Genomic DNA, 18,437 nt, shown 5'->3' with positions numbered 1-18,437 from the left:
AGCCCAGGGCATGTGCTTTACTACTTAAACCTCATCCAACCTCATCCAGCAATTCATGACATCCTTTTATTATTGAGATATACCAATGAAATACAGTTTGGTTGATATATCTCAAACAAATAAAGCTTCTGCAATTTTTTTATGTTCTACATTTATTACCTGAGTCACAAATAACCTCTCAACTGAGTAGCACCAGCATCCTATCTACAAAAGTAACAAACTCCTTAAGAAATATAAAGCTAACCACATTATTTCTCTAACTACAGTTCCATACTTATAGAATGACAGAGAGTTCTCATGATCAAAGTCCCTGTTCAATTTGATTTCTCCCCAACACTTCATTTCTTTAACAAATGCTTACGACTAACGTTATTCAGGCTGACACCTTAGCAGACACCCTGTTCCTTAGGAATCATCACTGTGTTTCTATAACACCAATACTTCATTCTGTTCTTATATATTACTGTTATTTAGAAATATTGAGTGCATAGTGTAAGCAACTGAAATTCAATTATAAGTTTCTTCATAACTTTGTTATGCATGATGATTCAACAAATATATTTTCTGTAATTTCCTATACTCCCGTTATTCATTGATTTGCTCGAGCCGGCCCAGTAACGTCTCCATTGGAGACTTTGTTGTTACTGTGTTTGGCATATCAAATACGTCACGGGTAGCGTGCAGGCGAGATACTCTTGGTAGCTTGCCGGGCTCTCTGAGAGAGGCGGAGGAATCGAACTCGGGTCGGACAAGTTGGCTGTGTGCAAGGCAAACGCCCTACCCACTGTGCTATCTCTCCAGCCCAACAAATATGTATTTTTTAAAAATTTCAATGTATTCACTTCCAATTTCCCCTCCACTAATTTTAAGGACGGAAATGCATTTTTAGCAGTGCAGTAAAGTTGTCCTATTGCCAGCATTCAGTTAACAAACCTGAAGTCATTTAATCTCAGGGATTTCTATTTCTAAGAGAAAAGAATGCAGTCTTTCTATGTCTGTCGCTCTCTTTCTTATTGATTTCACTTAACATGATAATTTACATGTAGAACCACTTGTATGCAAATTTCATAACTTCATCTTTTCTAACAGCTGCATAGTATTCCATTGTGCAGATGTACCAAAGTTTCTTTAACCAGTTATCTGTTCTCGGGCATTCAGGGTTTCTTTTCCAGATTTTGGCTATTGTGAACAATGAAGCAATGAACATACAAGTGCAGATGTCACTCCGACTGTACATTTTTGCCTTTCCAGGATATATTCCCAGGAGTGGTATTGCTGGGTCAAATGGGAGCTCAATTTCTAATTTTTTAAAAATAATCCGTACTGTTTTCAAAAAGGGCTGAACCAGTCGTCATTCCCAGAAGTAGAGGAGAGTCCCTTTTTCTCCACATCCGTGCCAACACTGGTTGCTTTTGTTCTATTGGATGTGGGCCAGTCTCTGTGTTTGAGATGATGTCTCATTGTTGTTTTGTTCTGCAACTCCCTGATGATTAGTGATGTTGAGCATTTTCTCATGTGCTTTTTAGCCATTCAGATTTCTTGTTTGAGAAAGTTTCTGTTCGTTTCATCACCTCATTTTTGATGGGGTTGTATGTTTTCTTTTTGTGGAGTTCAACCAGTACCTTGTATATCCTTGATATCAACCCCTTATCAGTTGGGTATTGGGTGAATACATTTTCCCTTTCTGTAGACTGTCTTTGTATTTTGGTCACTGTTTCTTTTGAGGTGCAGAAGCTTCTTAGTTTAACATAGTCCCATTTGTCTATCTCTGTTGTCACTTGCTTGGCCAGTGGCATGCCATCTTTGAAGGTACTGTTAGCTTCAATGTTGTGGAGGATTTTGCCAACCTTGCTTCAATGTACCTTTTGGATTCCGGTCTGATGTTTAGCTCTTTAATCAATTTTGATATTACTAGCACAGCGGTAGGGTGTTTGCCTTGCACACAGCCAACATGGCAATACACACCAAAACATTGTACAAATTCAATGTGATCCCTATAACAATAACCATGACAATCTTCAAACAAATGGAGATCTCAGCCCTGGGACCCGCTTGCCTTTGTTCCTCTGCCAGTACCTTCAGGTGTGCGGAGAGTGGTGTCAGCATGGTGGTGGCTGGTTCTGGAGGTCTTCGGCTGCCAGAATCCTGGTCGGGGCGGGGAGGAAAGCTCAACCCGACCCCCATCAAGGGGCCCCTGCGAGGACAGCCAGGCACAGAGGCAGGAGACTGCACTGTTCTCTTCCGGGAGCTGGTTTTTATAGTCTCTGAGTCTTGGCCGTTGATGGGATTACACTGCGCCAGGGGGCCAGTTGGTGGGTGTAACCCCCACCTACTGGAATTCAGAGGATCTGGGTAGAGGATGCTCAGCCCTGATCCGAGTAGGCTTGGAGATCTCAGCCCCGGGACCCGCTTGCCTTTGTTCCTCTGCCGATACCTTCAGGTGTGTGAAGAGTGGTCTCCGCATGGTGGTGGCTGGTTCTGGAGGTCTTCGGCTGCCGGAGCCCTGGTCGGGGCGGGGAGGAAAGCTCAACCCGCTCCCCTCCAAGGGGACAGTATTCAGCACCTGTTTATGATGAAATCACTCTCCAAAATTGGTATAGAAGGTACTTTCCTCAATATAGTCAAAGCCGTCTATCACAAGCCTGAGGCAAGCATCATCCTCAATGGGGAAAAACTAAGAGCCTTTTCTGTAAGATCAGGGACAGGACAAGGATGCCCACCCTCTCCACTGCTGTTCAATATATTGCTGGAAGTACTTGCAGTAGAGTTAGGCAAGATAAAGATATTAAGGACATTCGATAGGAAAGGAAGAAATCAAGCTCTCAACTATTTGCATATGATATGATACTATAGTTAAAGAATCCTAAAACCTCTACCAAGAAACTCCTAGAAACAATATACTTGTATAGTAAAGTTGCAGCCTATAAAATCAATACCCAAAAGGCTTTCCTATACACAATGAGGCTTTCCTATACACAAATAATGAGAGAGAAGAAAGTGATATGAAAAAAGCAACTCTGTTTACAATCGTGCCTCAGAAAATCAAGTACCTAGGACTAAGCTCAACTAAGGATGTAAAAAACCTGTACAAAGAAAACTACAAAACTCTAATTCAGAAAATAAAAGAGGACACGAGGAAATTTAAAGACATCCCCTGCTCATGGATTGGGAGAATTAACATTGTATTATTTCATAGTTTGCACAGCCTGACTCAGAAGAACTTTGGGTATCATAGAGTCTGGGCACAGTTTCCCTTCCTGCCCTGAACAGAGCTCTGGCAGTTGAACACCTTCAGAACCAGCCACCACCAAGCTGACACCACTCTCCGCACACCTGAAGGTACTGGCAGAGGAACAAAGGCAAGCGGGTCCCGGGGCTGAGACCTCCAAGCCTACGCGGATTGGGGCTGAGCATCCTCCACCCAGATCCTCTGAATTCCAATAGGTGGGGGTCACACCCACCAACTGGCCCCCTGGCGCCGTGTAATCCCATCAATGACCAAGACTCAGAGACTATAAAAACCAGCTCCCATCTTATTATGACATCTTATTATGACATCTTATTATCTCATTCTTACTTTGGACAAACTGACAGGCTACTGAAAGTTACCTGCCCACATGGCAGAGTCTGGCAAACTCCCCATGGCGTACCCAATATGCCAAATACCAGTAACAATGATGGGTCTCATTCTCCTAAAGAGCCTTGAATATAGCACTTTCTTAAAAATATCAGGGCTAGGATGAAGGAGGCGTTACTAGGGCCTGCTCAAGGCAATCAACAAATAACAGGATGGTCGTGATTCGTCGTGATTCGTGAATATTGTCAAATGTTTTTCTTGCATCTATTGATATAATCATATGGCTTCTATCTTTTCTTTTGTTGATAAGATGGATTATGTTGATTGATTTCTGAATGTTAAACCATCCTTTCATCCCCAGGATGAATCCCACTTGGTTTTGGTATATGATCTTTTTGATAAGTTGTTGAATTCTATTTGCATATATTTTGTTCAGAATCTTCTCATCTGTGTTTATTAGGGATATCGGCCTGTAGTTTTCTTTTCTTGTAGTGTCTTTGTTTCCTTTTGGTATTAGGGAGATATGAGGTTTATAGAAACTGTTTGGGAGAGTTTCTGTTTCTTCAATTTCCTGGAAAATCTTGAGAAGAACTGGCAATAGGTCCTCTTTAAATGTTTGAAAAAATTCTCTACTGAATCCATCTGGACCTGGACTTTTGTTTTGGGAAATACTTTTGATTACAGTTTCAATTTCCTTGACATAAATAGGACTTTTCAGGTATTCTAGATCTTCTTGATTCAGCCTTGGGAGATTATAGGAATCCAGAATTTTGTCCATTTCTTCTATGTTCTCTTATTTCGTGGCATACAGACTTTCAAAATAGTCTCTGGTGATCTTTTGAATTTTTTTTGTTTCTGTTGTGATATCCCTCCTTTCATTTGTGATTCAGTTTATGTTATGTCTCTGAATCCATTTTGCCACTGTTTCTCTTAATTGGTGAATTTAGACCATTGACGTTGAGAGAAATTATTGTTATGGAGTGTGTGTCATCTTTCTGTAAGGGTTTGCCTTGCTTGTAGAGGTTTGTCTTGTCTTACAGTAGCCCCTTAAGCCCTTATTTTAGGTTTGATTTTGAGTCTATGAAGTTCCTGAGATATTGTTTATCCACATAGAGTGTATGGTTCCTTCGAGTTTGAGTGAGAGTTTAGCCAGATAAAGTATTATTGGTGAAGTGTTCATTTCAGTGAGTTTTTCAGTATATCCCCCCCCATTGCCTTTGGGCTTGCAGGGTTTCCTCTGATGGGTCTGCTGTGAATCTAAGGGATGCTCCTTTATATGTGATTTTCTTTCTTTGACCTTGCTGCTTGCAGTATTGTGTCTCTATCCATGGCATTCATCATTCTAACTATGATATGACTTGGAGTGTTTTTGTTAGGGTCTCTTTTAGCTCGCACCCTTGGGGCTCCTTGAATCTGGATGTCTGCATTCTCCCGCTCTGGGAACTTTTCAGCAATGATTTCATTAACTGTGGCTTTTTCATTGGAGTCGCCTTTCTGTTCTTCTGGTAATCCGATGATTTTAATGTTGTTCCTCTTGAAATCATTCCCTAGGACTCTGATTCGCTTTAGTGCTCTTTCAACATCGCTTCCCATTTTTTCGTTGTTGTCTGTAGACTTCCTGCAGCTCATCTTCAAGCTCACTGATTCTGTATTCGGCTGTAGCCATTCTACTGTTGAGGGCACACACTGAGTTTTTTATTTCATCTACCGAATCTTTAATTCGTCACACTTCTGTGCGTAGCTTTCCAATTTCTGCTCTCATTTCTTCCTATATTTTCTCAATTGTCTGATCCATTGTTTCTTTCATGTCCTCCTTTAATTTGCTGGATGTCTGTCCTACCATTTTTTTGAGTTCATTGAACATCTTCAGTAGCCTTTCTCTGAATTCTTTACCGGAGAGCTCACATTTGTGAGTAATGTCTATTGAGGTTTCTGTACAGTTTATTGTCCTCTCCTCGTGGTGGGGATTTGCACTGTTTCTTCATGTTGTTTTGGCCATATGGACATTGATATGTGAAACCAGATTGCTGGCTCTGGGTAAAATAACTGCAGCCCACTTCTGCAGAGGCCACACCCCCTGTCACAGAGACCATGTCCTCTACAGCACTGTAGCTGGGGAGCTGGTATTGGGAAGGCTCACGCACACCTGGGAGGGGAACAAAAACCTACCTGTTTACTCTTAATGAATATTTCTGAGCTAGAAGTAACTTCACATTATAGTGCTGAAATATACCCTGTGGCATTTACTTATATACCATACCATATGACTGCCACATGAGTTTTTATCCTAGCACTTCTCAAAACTTTCTCAAATTTTTATATTAAAACTTTCTCAAATTTTTATATATGTCTGTTTCAGATGGGCTGGAGTGATAGCACACTGGGTAGAGCATTTGCCTTGCACACGGCCGACCCGGATGACCCGGGATCAATTCTGGAGAGCCTGGCAAGTTACCAAGAGTATCTCGCCCACACGGAAAAGCCTGGCAAGTTATCCGTGAAGTATTCAATATGCCAAACACAGTAACAAGTCTCACAAAGGAGACGTTACTGGGTCCGCTCAAGCAAATCGATGAACAGCAGGAGGACAGTACTACAGGACAGTGCTACAGTGCTACAGTGTCTGTTACAGATGTATTCTCAAATTTTTAAAGACCATGTAAGCTTTAAATTTTGCATCATAAATCATTTTGATTTAACATATGTCATATTCTCAAACCTAGAAATTAATGCATGTCTCTAAAGAAGATGAGTTTCATTGTCTCACTAACAAAGCTTTGTGGGAATTAAGGCACAGACATCTGTAATCACTTTTACCAGAAGTTTGACATTGATGTCTTGTCTTGTCTGCCTCATATGGTTCATGAAGGTTTACTTATTACCAATTACACTGCATTTCTAAGTCACCATGGGCCATTTTTATTTTACTAATTAGATGGAATTTTTGAATAATGACAATAATTCTATTGGTTTTGATAAGAATTAAAATGCAGAGTTACTCAAGATTTTTTTTAAATTTTGATACGTCACACTTAGCTTTTTAAATATTGTGCATCCTTATCAAGATCCAGAATATTTGGGGGCTGGAGCAATAACACAGTGGGTAGGGCATTTGTCTTGTATGCGGCTTACCCAGGTTTGATACCCAGAATACCATATGGTCCCCCAAGCACCACCAAGAGTAATTCCTGAGTGCAGAGCTAGGAGTTACCCCCAAGTATTGCTGGGTGTGACCCAAAAAGCAAAAATAAAAAAGATCCAGAATATTTGGTTAATGGGAAAGAAGACTATGAATAGGACAGCTTTCAAGAGAGTTTCTAAAGCTTACAGAGTATGAAAGTCAAGTTCATGCAGAAGAGTAGAAGAGTAGTAAAATGTAGAAGTTAAAAACTTACATGAACAGGATAGTAGACTACCTCCAGGTCCATATTGACATATAAGCAACATTTTCAAGAAAATATTAGCACAGGGAATAGTAATAGAAAAAAACTGAGAAGTCCAGTAAATGGAGAAGGGGGAGAGAGGATAATGTCAGAAAGGCCAAAACCTGATGGTTCTTTAAAGTGCAGATTTATACAGTCAAGGATTCCAAGTGAATAAATTTGGGATCTCAGGTTGTCTTTCAATGAGCTCTGTGACCAAGTATCTCTCTGTCTAAAAAGAAAGATAGATTCCAATGAGTATAAATCCCTTCCCAAAGTGGTTAACATTTTATTTTCAAAACTGGCCTATAGATAGATAGATAGATAGATAGATAGATAGATAGATAGATAGATAGATAGATATACTCAGATTGACTTTGACGCTTACTTCTGCCAACAATATTCTTTCAAGCATTATCAGGAAGAATACAGTGTGAAGTTATATAGCCAACTTTTTATACTATGGAATTCTCACTAACCTACTTTCCATTGACTAAAATTTTTTACCACAAATCACACTTTTTCAGCATCGAAATTTTAATTACAGAGGAATCCACTATCATGAAAGGAATGTACATGATTTAAAAATAAAAGCATCTATGATGAAAGAGATAAGTCAGAAGCTGGGTAAGAATTAAAGCTTAGAAGCCCTAGACTTTGGAAATATTGGTATTGCTACTACTAACTGTTGATCAAAATCAGATCAATGATTAGTCATTAAAAATGAAATGTGGATTATATGACTTAAACTCAATCATGAACAACTTTGTAATTGTGTATCTCACTTTGATTCAATAATTTTTTACAAAATAAAATGTTGAGCATAACTTTAGTATATTTTCTTAAGTGTATTTTCTTCCTACTCTTCACATTTATGGTGCTCTTGTTTTCCAGTGCTCTAGGGATACACCTAACTTAGTATTGACTAATCTACAAGAAGTTTGGAGCTCTTGATTTCCAGATGAAATATAACAGGAAGATCAAACATGGCAGAAGCAGAAAGTATGAAGTGAATAAGAAAATGAAGTGATGCGGCAGTAAGCTTGACTTTAGGAGAAGATTATTATAGAAAAGTAGAAGGGCATGAAAAGTAGAAGGCCATGGAAGAAAATTAGTCAAGGCTCTCTGGATTTGAAAACTGGAACCAGTATCATCATTATAATGACATCATCATAAAGGCACAATCTATGTGCTATTATCAGAAAATCAATGACAACAAGAAAAGAAAAAGTAGAGAAGAGGAGAAAGACGAATACAAACAGAAGTAAAAGAACAATGATAATAATATTCTTAGATTTTATATTTATTGAGCATTTGCAAAGTACCAAGAGCACTTCTAAATACTTTATATTTTCTCAAATGTTTGGTTTGTAATTATAACTAAAGGGAGGAGACAGCTCTATACAATTTGTAGCTGAACATATGTACTTTATATCACACTTATTCATGCATGAATTTTTTGCAGCTATGAATGGCTCTATTCTCTCTCCTGTATCAAGTGACATTAAAACTCACAAGGTTCCTGAATCAATTTCTCTGGCTACATAAAATGTACATTCTATCCCAGAGCAGTTTCTGTTAGATGAGTTAAACAGAAAATTTTATAAGTGTTGCTATAACCAATAGCAATGTGTTCTCATGTCTGGGCTCAAATGAATAAATATTAGATTGTATCTCTACAAAATAAAATAAATAGGGCCCAGGGTAATAGTATAGCAGGTAACGCACTGGCTTGAGCATGGCCAACCTGAGTTCGATCCCAGGCATCCCATGCACCACTAGGAGAGATTCATGAGTGCAGTGCCAGGAATAACCCCTGTGAACCGTCAGTGTGACCCAGGAAATTATAAATAAATAAGTGCGTCTATGTGTTTGGAGGTAGGTATCTCTGTGCCTAGCTCCTGACCAGTATTTATCTGTTGAGTATTTATCTGTTGATTATAATAAAACCACCTTGCTGAGACCACTCTCCACACACATGAAGGTACCGGCAGAGGAACAAAGGCATGCGGGTCCCAGGGCTGAGATCTCCAAGCCTACTCGGATCAGGGCTGAGCATCCTCCACCCAGATCCTCCAACTTCCAGTAGGCGGGGGTCACACTCACCAACTGGCCCCCTGGCGCTGTGTAATCCCATCAACGGCCAAGACTCAGAGACTATAAAACCTAGCTTCCGGAAGCTGACATCTTATTATCTCATACCTACTTTGGACAAACTGGCAGGCTACCAAATGTAAACTGCCCACATGGCAGAGTCTGGCAAACTCCCCGTGGCGTACCCAATATGCCAAATACCGGTAACAATAATGGGTCTCATTCTCCTAACTCTGAAAGAGCCTTGAATGTGGCACTTTTTTAAAAAATCTCAGGGCTAGGACGAAGGAGACGTTACTGGGGCCTGCTCTAGGCAATTGATGAATATAATAAAACTGAATCACTGTAAAAGACTTCTGGTAAATTTTGTTCATTCTCCAGTGATAATTTTATTACTAAGCAATTGTCTGTTTGGATTCTATACTGCTAAGTGGGAAAAAAAAAATCTACATTATCTAGCAAACACAATATCACAAAAGTTCTTCTAGATGCTATTCTGATAACAAATTCATTATAATTTTTTTACATCTCCTTTTCTTTTATACTCCACTGCATACACTGAAAACCTACAAATGTCTTCCACTTACATCAGTAATTCAGAGTTCAGGGGTGGGGGTTCAGTGATAGAGCACTTGCCTTCCATGAGTGAGTGCCAGAATTTGATCCCCAGCACAACATAATCTACTATGTGTGGTCCCCAAATCAAAAATAACCTCTGCATATCAGTAATGCATTTTTGAAAATGGAGTATCCCAAGTTTCTAAAAGTCATTAAAAAAATTCATTTCCAAGGAGAGTCCAGCAAGCTACCGAGAGTATCCCGCCCACAAGGCAGTGTCTGGCAAGCTCCCAGTGGCATATTCGATATGCCAAAAACAGTAGCAACAAGTCTCACAATGGAGACGTTATTGGTGCCCACCCAAGAAAATCAATGACTGGGAGGACAGTGCTACAGTGGTAATTTTTTCTCATCAGACCATTTATTTTTTAGAAAGTCTTAATTATAATTAGCATGATTCTTAATGATAATTAGCTTAATTTTTAACACAAATTTTAATGATAATTAAAAACAATTACTTTTAGCCTTTTAATTTGTAAATACATATTTACGTCTATTAAGTATCCATATGACATTTTGTATTGCGATTTTCACTTGTAGATTTTTTATAGTTTTTTAAAAAATCTTATATTGCATCCATAGTTTTTTTTCTTTTAATACATTCTTCTTTCATTGAATCACCATCAGCTATACTTATAAAACTTTCATGTTTGAGTTACATTCATACAATGATTGAACACCCATCCATCCACCAGTGTACATTTTCCACCACCAATGTCCCTATACTTCTTCCCACTGCCCCATCCCACTTTACCGCCTGCCTCGATGGCAGACAGTGCCCTCTTACTTTCTCTCTCCACTTATGGGTATTATAGTTTGCAATACAGCTTACAGATAATGAGAGGCCATTGGTGTTTGGTCCTTATCTTATCTTTTTTGTTGAGGGAGAGAGGCATTTCTGGCAGTGCTCACAGGCTATTTCTGGCTCTGTGCTCAGGAGTGTCCCCTGGTGGTGCATAGAAGAAAATACGCATTACGGAGAATTGAACCAGGGTTGGCTGCACTGCAAGGCAAGTACTTCAATCCTTACATTAGCTCTCTACCTCTTATTATTTTAAGTGGGAAATAATGCTTTACAAGTGATAATTTATGTGATTTCCTAAATCACAATCAAAATACAGATAGCATATAATATCCAACTGTACAAAACTAACATGTTATAATACAGATTATTAAAATATCAGAGACAGAGATATATGGGTCTTTACCTTTCATTCAGATGACCTGAGTTTAGTCCCAGGTGTTCCATATAGTCCCTCAAGCACTGCTTGTAGTGATCCCTGAGCACAGATCTAGGGGTTAAGCCCTTTATGCTGCTAAATATGACCCCACCCAGAAAAATTAAGATTACTCCTCTAAAAAAATACCTGGTCATTAAAAAGTACAGAGAGGTTTATAATAAAGCAAGAAAGATAGCAATGAGTAAATATGTCAGAAAATGCAACAAAATTTTCAGTAAAATGTAAAGCAATTTCTTATGATGACCTATTTGATCACCTCAGGGGAAGATTTCAAGTTTAAAATGGTGAAGTAGTCACTAATCCAGGTACACCCCCAGTAGCCGGGCCCCTTTCTGGGACTGTGCGTCTAACTAGACGCCATGAGAATGGCTGGTTTATATCCTTGGTCTGTGGGGGACGGGAATTGAGGCACACCACACGCATCCAAAGATGAACCGTTCTGGGCACCTTCTGCTCACTCATCCAGGTACTTGCCCAGCGGCAGGGCTCCTTCTTGGAGCTGCAGTCATGTCTCCCTTATATATCCCATAGGAACCATAAGTTACCCTCTTAGATGGAACTTTCACTAGGTTAGCTTAACCACCAGAAACACATTAACCAATAATTCATTAAGCCCATCTCAATTCAATATGCATCAAAAGCAGAGTAGTAACAGTGAGTGTGAAGGTTTAAACCATACAGGTCACTACGGTAAAGCAATGCAGAAATCCACCAAGCTTACTTATTGAGGAGGCTAACCAAGAAGACCCCAACAGTACTAAAGTCCTAGAAAACCTCTCTGACAAGGCATTTAGAAGGGGACTACTGAGGATACTTAGGGAGCCAAAAGAAACAATGGAAAGCAATGCCAATAAAAGACAAGAGGATTTGAAGGTAGAAATTAGGAAAATGCAAACAAAATTACAAACAGAAGTGTCAGACCTGAAAAACCTGTTAGGCAAATTGAAAAACTCAGTGGAAGGCCTCAGCAGCAAAATAACAGCTGCTGAGGACAGAATCAGTGAGCTCGAAGATGAAGCCCAGAAACTCTCTAGAAAAGAGCAAAAAAATGGAAAAGAAACTCACAATATGGGAATAGATGGCAAGAGAAGATCGTGATGAAGCCAAGAGGAGTAACATAAGAATTATTGGAGTCTTAAAGGGACAGGAAGAAAACCCTGATGAGGAAGAAACTGTAAAAGAAATCATTGCTACGATGTTTTCAGAGCAGAAGAAAACATGCGACCAATTCAGGACATCCAAAGAGTACTGTCTAGAAGAAATCTGAATAAAAATACCCCAAGACACATCCTGATCAAAATGATCAAATCCTTAGATAGAGACAAAATTCTGAAAGCAGCAAGATCAAAGAAAGAAATTTCCTATAAAGGAACATCCTTAAGATTCACAGCCGATTTCTCTGATGAAACCCTTATGGCCCCAAAAGAGTGGTGGGATATAGTGAAAAAACTCAATGAAATAAATGCCTCACCAAAAATACTTTACCCAGCAGAGCTCTCATTCATAACAGAAGGAACAACATACAGTTTCACAGACAAACAACAGTTCAGGAACTTCATAGACTCAAAACCATGGTTACAAGAACAACTAAATGGGCTACTTTAAGGCAAGACAGTCCCCTCAAATACACCAAATTTCATAAGAAAAATGGGACAAAAACCCCATAACAATAATCTCTCTCAATGTCAATGGGCTAAACGCATCAATTAAAAGACACAGACTGGCAGAATGGATTAGAAAATTGAACCCAAAATTCTGCTGCCTGCAAGAAACACATCTCAATATTCAGAGCAAACACAGGCTCAAAGTCAAAGGCTGGAAAACAGTCCTACAGGCAAACAACTCACATAAAAAATCTGGGGTAGCCATCCTAGTATCAGACCACATTGGTTTCAGACTGAAGAAAATCACAAGAGATGTGAAGGCCATTTCTTATTGGTCACGGGATCTGTACAACAGGAAGAACTTACAACACTAAATGTATATGCATCTAATGAGGGAACAGCAAAATACTTAAAACAACTGCTCATAGACTTGGAGAAAGGCATCGATAGCAACACAATACTAGTGGGAGACTTCAACACCGCTTTATCACCTCTTGATAGATCAAACAGACTCAAGCTTAGTAAGGACATGCTTCATCTGAGTGAAAAAATGGAAGGGACTTAATATATATATATAAATATATATATAAATATATATATATAGCACTTCATCCTCAAAAAGCTGAATACACATTCTTCTCAAGTGTGTATGGAAAATTCTCCAAAACATATCTCCATAAAATTAAGAAGATAGAGGTTGGAACAACAATCTTCTCAGACTACAAATGCGCTGAAATTAGGAGCAAATTACAAACACAAAACTAAATCAAACACCTGGAAATTAAACAGCTCACTATTGGACAACAAGTGGCTTAGAAAGGAAATCAAAGAGGAAATCAAAATATTCCTGGAAACAAACGAAAATGAGGACACGAGTTACCAAAATTATGGGACACAGCAAAAGCTGTTAAAAGGAAAGTTTGGAAGCATAAGAGAAAGAACACATGGAGGGTGCGGGATCCCGGAGGAAAAGAAAAAAGAAAAAACAGGTTCCAAAAAGAGCCGAGTTCACCCGCAAGTTCCAGATGGAGTAGGCGCCGCATCTCGCCTCCCCCAGATGGAACCCTGGTGACCAGAAGCCTCTACAAACACAGCTCGAGTATGGGGGAACGAGGACTTTTTCTCAAATCTGCCGGACTACACCTCCCAGGTAACCTCTGATTCCGGAAGTCACGCCCACAGCCCGCCCCCCAGCGCCATCTTTGAAGCCTTAAGCATAAGAGAAAGAACACATGGAGGGTGCGGGATCCCGGAGGAAAAGAAAAAAGAAAAAACAGGTTCCAAAAAGAGCCGAGTTCACCCGCAAGTTCCAGATGGAGTAGGCGCCGCATCTCGCCTCCCCCAGATGGAACCCTGGTGACCAGAAGCCTCTACAAACACAGCTCGAGTATGCGGGAACGAGGACTTTTTCTCAAAACCGCGCGGCCGCTTACGTGGCCGCGCGACATCTCTCTATATACAAAGTGATCAATGAGAAGTAAACCACCCAATCTTTCTCCCTGAAAGTCAGAGTTAAGTTTGGAGCACGGCCACAGCCCCAGAAACACAAGGACTTAATGCAGAACCCAGCAGCTTAGAGCAGAAAAGTGAAAGGACTATGCGTTAATCCAGGCCATCAAGTCTGCCGGAGGGGAAAGGGTGTTGCCCCATTCGCCCTCTCTTCTCTGGAAAGAAGGATGGCGGCCGCATGGGAGCCTTGTGGACTGCAGGTATGAGCCGGGGGTGTGGGGGCGACTAAAACCTCATGGGAAGGGGGGCGTTCCGGTCCGTCCTTCCCGCCCTACCGAGGTCACCAGTTGCCCCCCACGAGCGGCTCTCCAGCACGGCCACAGCCCCAGAAGCACAAGGGCTTAATGCAGAACCCAGCAGCTTGGAGCAGAAAAGTGAAAGGACTATGCGTTAATCCAGGCAATCATTTCTGCCCAGAGGGGAAAGGGTGTTGCTCCCTTCCGCCCTCCTCCCTCTGGAAAGAAAGATGGCGGCCACATGGGAGCCTTGTGGACAGCAGGTATGAGCCGGGGGTGTGGGGGCGACTAAAACCTCATGGGAAGGGGGGCGTTCCGGTCCGTCCTTCACGCCCTACCGAGGTCACCAGTTGCCCCCAAAGCGGCTCTCCAGCACAGCCACGGCCCCAGAAGCACAAGGACTTAATGCAGAACCCAGCAGCTTGGAGCAGAAAAGTGAACGGACTATGCATTGATCCAGGCTATCAAGTCTGCCGGAGGGGAAAGGGTGTTGCCCCATTCGCCCTCTCCTCTCTGGAAAGAAAGATGGCGGCCACATGGGAGCCTTGTGGACAGCAGGTATGAGCCGGGGGAGTGGGGGCGACTAAAACCTCATGGGTCGGGGGGCGTTCCGGTCCGTCCTTCACGCCCTACCGAGGTCACAAGTCGCCCTCCGCGAGCGGCTCTCCAGCACGGCCATGGCCCCAGAAGCACAAGGACTTAATGCAGAACCCAGCAGCTTGGAGCAGAAAAGTGAACGGACTATGCGTTGATCCAGCCCATCAAGTCTGCCGGAGGGGAAAGGGTGTTGCCCCATTCGCCCTCTCCTCTCTGGAAAGAAAGATGGCAGCCACATGGGAGCCTTGTGGACAGCAGGTATGAGCCGGGAGTGTGGGGGCGACTAAAACCTCATGGGAAGGGGGGCGTTTCGCTCCGCCCTTCACGCCCTACCGAGGCCACCAGTTGCCCCCCACGAGCGGCTCTCCAGCACGGCCACAACTCCAGAACACAGAAACCAATTTCTTAACTATCTGACTTTCAGTAGAAATACTTCCAGGGTCAATAGGTAAAATAGCAGAAATCCAAAACCAACATTTAATTCTTGAACCCAGCTGTAGAAAGCAAATCACTTCACAATGCTTTTTCAGCATGTCTGATTTGGGGGGGGGGGGGGAACTCTAAATAATAGTGGTGAATCTTTTATTGAAACAATCTAATCAAAGCGGATAGAGTGTTAACTAGAATTCATCTGCCTCACAGGGACGGGGAGGGGTGGGGGGTGGGGTTTTATTGGGGTTCTTCATGGGAAAAAATAAGTATTGGTAAAGGGAAATGTGTTTGATATTTGCATGACTGAGACATAAACCTGAAAGCTTTGTAACCTTTCCCACAGTGATTCAATAAATAAATAAAAAAAAAAAAAAGGAAAGTTTGTAGCTCTACAAGCATTCCTCAGGAAGGAGGAGCGCACCCGCATAAGTAACCTAACCTCACAGCTTAAGAGCTGGAGAATGACCAACAAAAGGAACCCAATCTGAACAGGAGGAAGGAATAATAAAACTCAGAGCAGAGATTAACGAGATGGAAACCCAAAAAATCAATCCAAAATATCAATTAAACCAAGACCTGTTTCTTTGAGAAAATAAAATCGCTAGCAAGACTCACAAAGAAAGGGAGAGAGAAAACCCTAATAAACCAAATCAGAAATAAAAAGGGGATCATTACAACAGAAACTACAGAAATTCAAAGGATCCTCAGAAAGTACTTTGGGAAACTTTATGCCACGGAACACGAAAATCTCTAGGAAATTGATAAATTCCTAGATTCCTATAGCCTCCCAAGGCTGAACCAAGAAGGCCTAGAATACCTGAACAGACCTATCACCATCAAAGAAATTGAAATAGTAATAAAAAGTCTCCACAAGGTGGATTCACTAGTGAATTCTTCCAAATCTTTAAAAAGGACTTACTCCCAATCCTCTTTAAGCTTTTCCACAAAATTGAAGTATCCAAAACACTTCTGAACAGTTTCTATGAAAAAAATATCACCCTGATACCAAAATCAGAGAGAAATACCACAAAGAAAGAGAATTACAGGCCGATATCCCTGATGAACACAGATGCAAAGATCCTCAAAAAACTATTAGCAAATAGAATACAACTACTCATCAAAAAGATCATACACCATGACCAAGTAGGATTCATCCCAGGGATGCAAAGGTTGTTTAACATTCAGAAATTGATCAACATAATCCATCATATCAAAAAAAAAGATAAAAACCATGTGATCATATCAACAGATGCAGAGAAAGCCTTTGAAAAGATCCAGTACCCATTTATAATGAAAACTCTCAGCAACATAGGCATTGAAAAAACTTTCCTCAATATAGTCAAAGTCATCTACCACAAGCACACAGAAAGTATCATTCTCAATGGGAAACAACTAAAAGCCTTGCCACTAAGATTGGGCAGAAGACAAGGTTGCCCACTTTCGCCACTCCTACTCAATATAGTACTGGAAGTCCTAGTCATTGCAGTTAGTCAAGAGAAAGGTATCAAGGGAATACAGATAGGAAAGGAAGAGGTCAAACTATCACTATTTGCAGACGGTATGATACTAAGAAAACCCTAAAGATTTTACAAAAAAGCTCCTAGAAGAGAGAGAACAAAAGGGAATGCCCTGCCACAGAGGTAGGGTGGGATGGGGGGATGGGGGTGGGAGGGATATTATCCATGGTGGTGGAAAATGGGCACTGGTGGAGGGATGGGTATTTGATCATTGTATAATCGAAACCCAAGCACAAAAAATTGTAAATCTACAATTGTACTTCATGGTGTTTCACTAATAAAAATTAAAATAAATAAATAAAACTATTAAGAAAAGAAAAGAAAAAAAAGAAGTTCTTTTGCATGCACCTGAGTCATAAAGGAGCTCCATGTCAAGTCTTCAAATGAAACTGATGCCGACTTTACATTCAGAGAAAGTCAACCAACAAGCTTGCTTCCTTTCATATCTATGGTATGGTCATTTGAATTTTAATGCCTTTTCTTCTTAAGCTGATAAACCTTGAATTTACACACCAATGGAATAAATATTATGTTGTCAGTGAAAAAAAAAGCTCCTAGAAACAATAGGTCAGTTTAATAAAGTGGCAGGCTACAAAAGCAACACCCAAAAGTTCATGGCTTTCTTATATACAAATAACAAAAGAGAAGAAAGACATTTTAAAAACAATCTCATTCACAATAGTACCTCAGAAAATCAAGTACTTTGGAATCAGCTTAACCAAAGAGGTGAAGGAACTATATAAGGAAAATTACAAAATAGCACTTCAAGAAATAAAAGAGATTGCCAGGAAATGGAGACACATCTCCTGCTCATGGATAGGGAGGATTAACATTATCAAAACGGCAATACTGCCCAAAGTACTATACAAATTCAATACTATGCGGTCCCTATCAGGATACCCAGGACATTTTTCAATGAAATACACAAAACACTCCTGAAATTCATATGGGAAAATAAATCCCCACGAATAGCTAAAACAATCCTTGGGAAAGAGAAGATGGGTGGCATCACCCTCCCCAACTTGAAACTGTATTACAAAGCAGTAGTAATTAAGAAGGCATGGTACTGGGCTAGAAACAGACCTGTAGACCAATGGAACAGAGTTGAATATTCTGTCACAGACCCCCAAATATAGGACCACTTAATCTTTGACAAACGATCAAGAAATGTGAAGTGGAACAAGAAAAGCCTCTTCAACAAGTGTTGCTGGGAAAACTGAATAGCTACCTGCAAAAAAAAAAAAATGAACACTGAACTCTGTCTAACGCCAGGCACAAAAGTCAGATCAAAGTGGATTAAAGACCTCAATATCAGAAATGAATCCAAGGGTACATAGAGGAAAATGTAGGCAGAACTCTCCACAACATTGAAGCTAAAAACATTTTTAAGGATGAAACAGCACTGAACATGCAAGTGGAAGCAAACATAAACAAATGGGACTACATCAAACTAAGTATCTTCTGCACTTCAAAAGATATAGTGACCAAAATACAGAAAGAGCCCACAGAATGGGAAAGAATATTTACCCAATACCCATCTGATAAGAGATCAATATCCAGGATATACAAGACACTAGTAGAATTGTACAA

The sequence above is a fragment of the Sorex fumeus genome, unplaced genomic scaffold (assembly GCF_029834395.1).
Source record: "Sorex fumeus unplaced genomic scaffold, SorFum_2.1 ptg000002l, whole genome shotgun sequence".
In the NCBI taxonomy this organism is placed as follows: Eukaryota; Metazoa; Chordata; class Mammalia; order Eulipotyphla; family Soricidae; genus Sorex; species Sorex fumeus.
Note: the sequence above shows the minus strand (reverse complement) of the source record.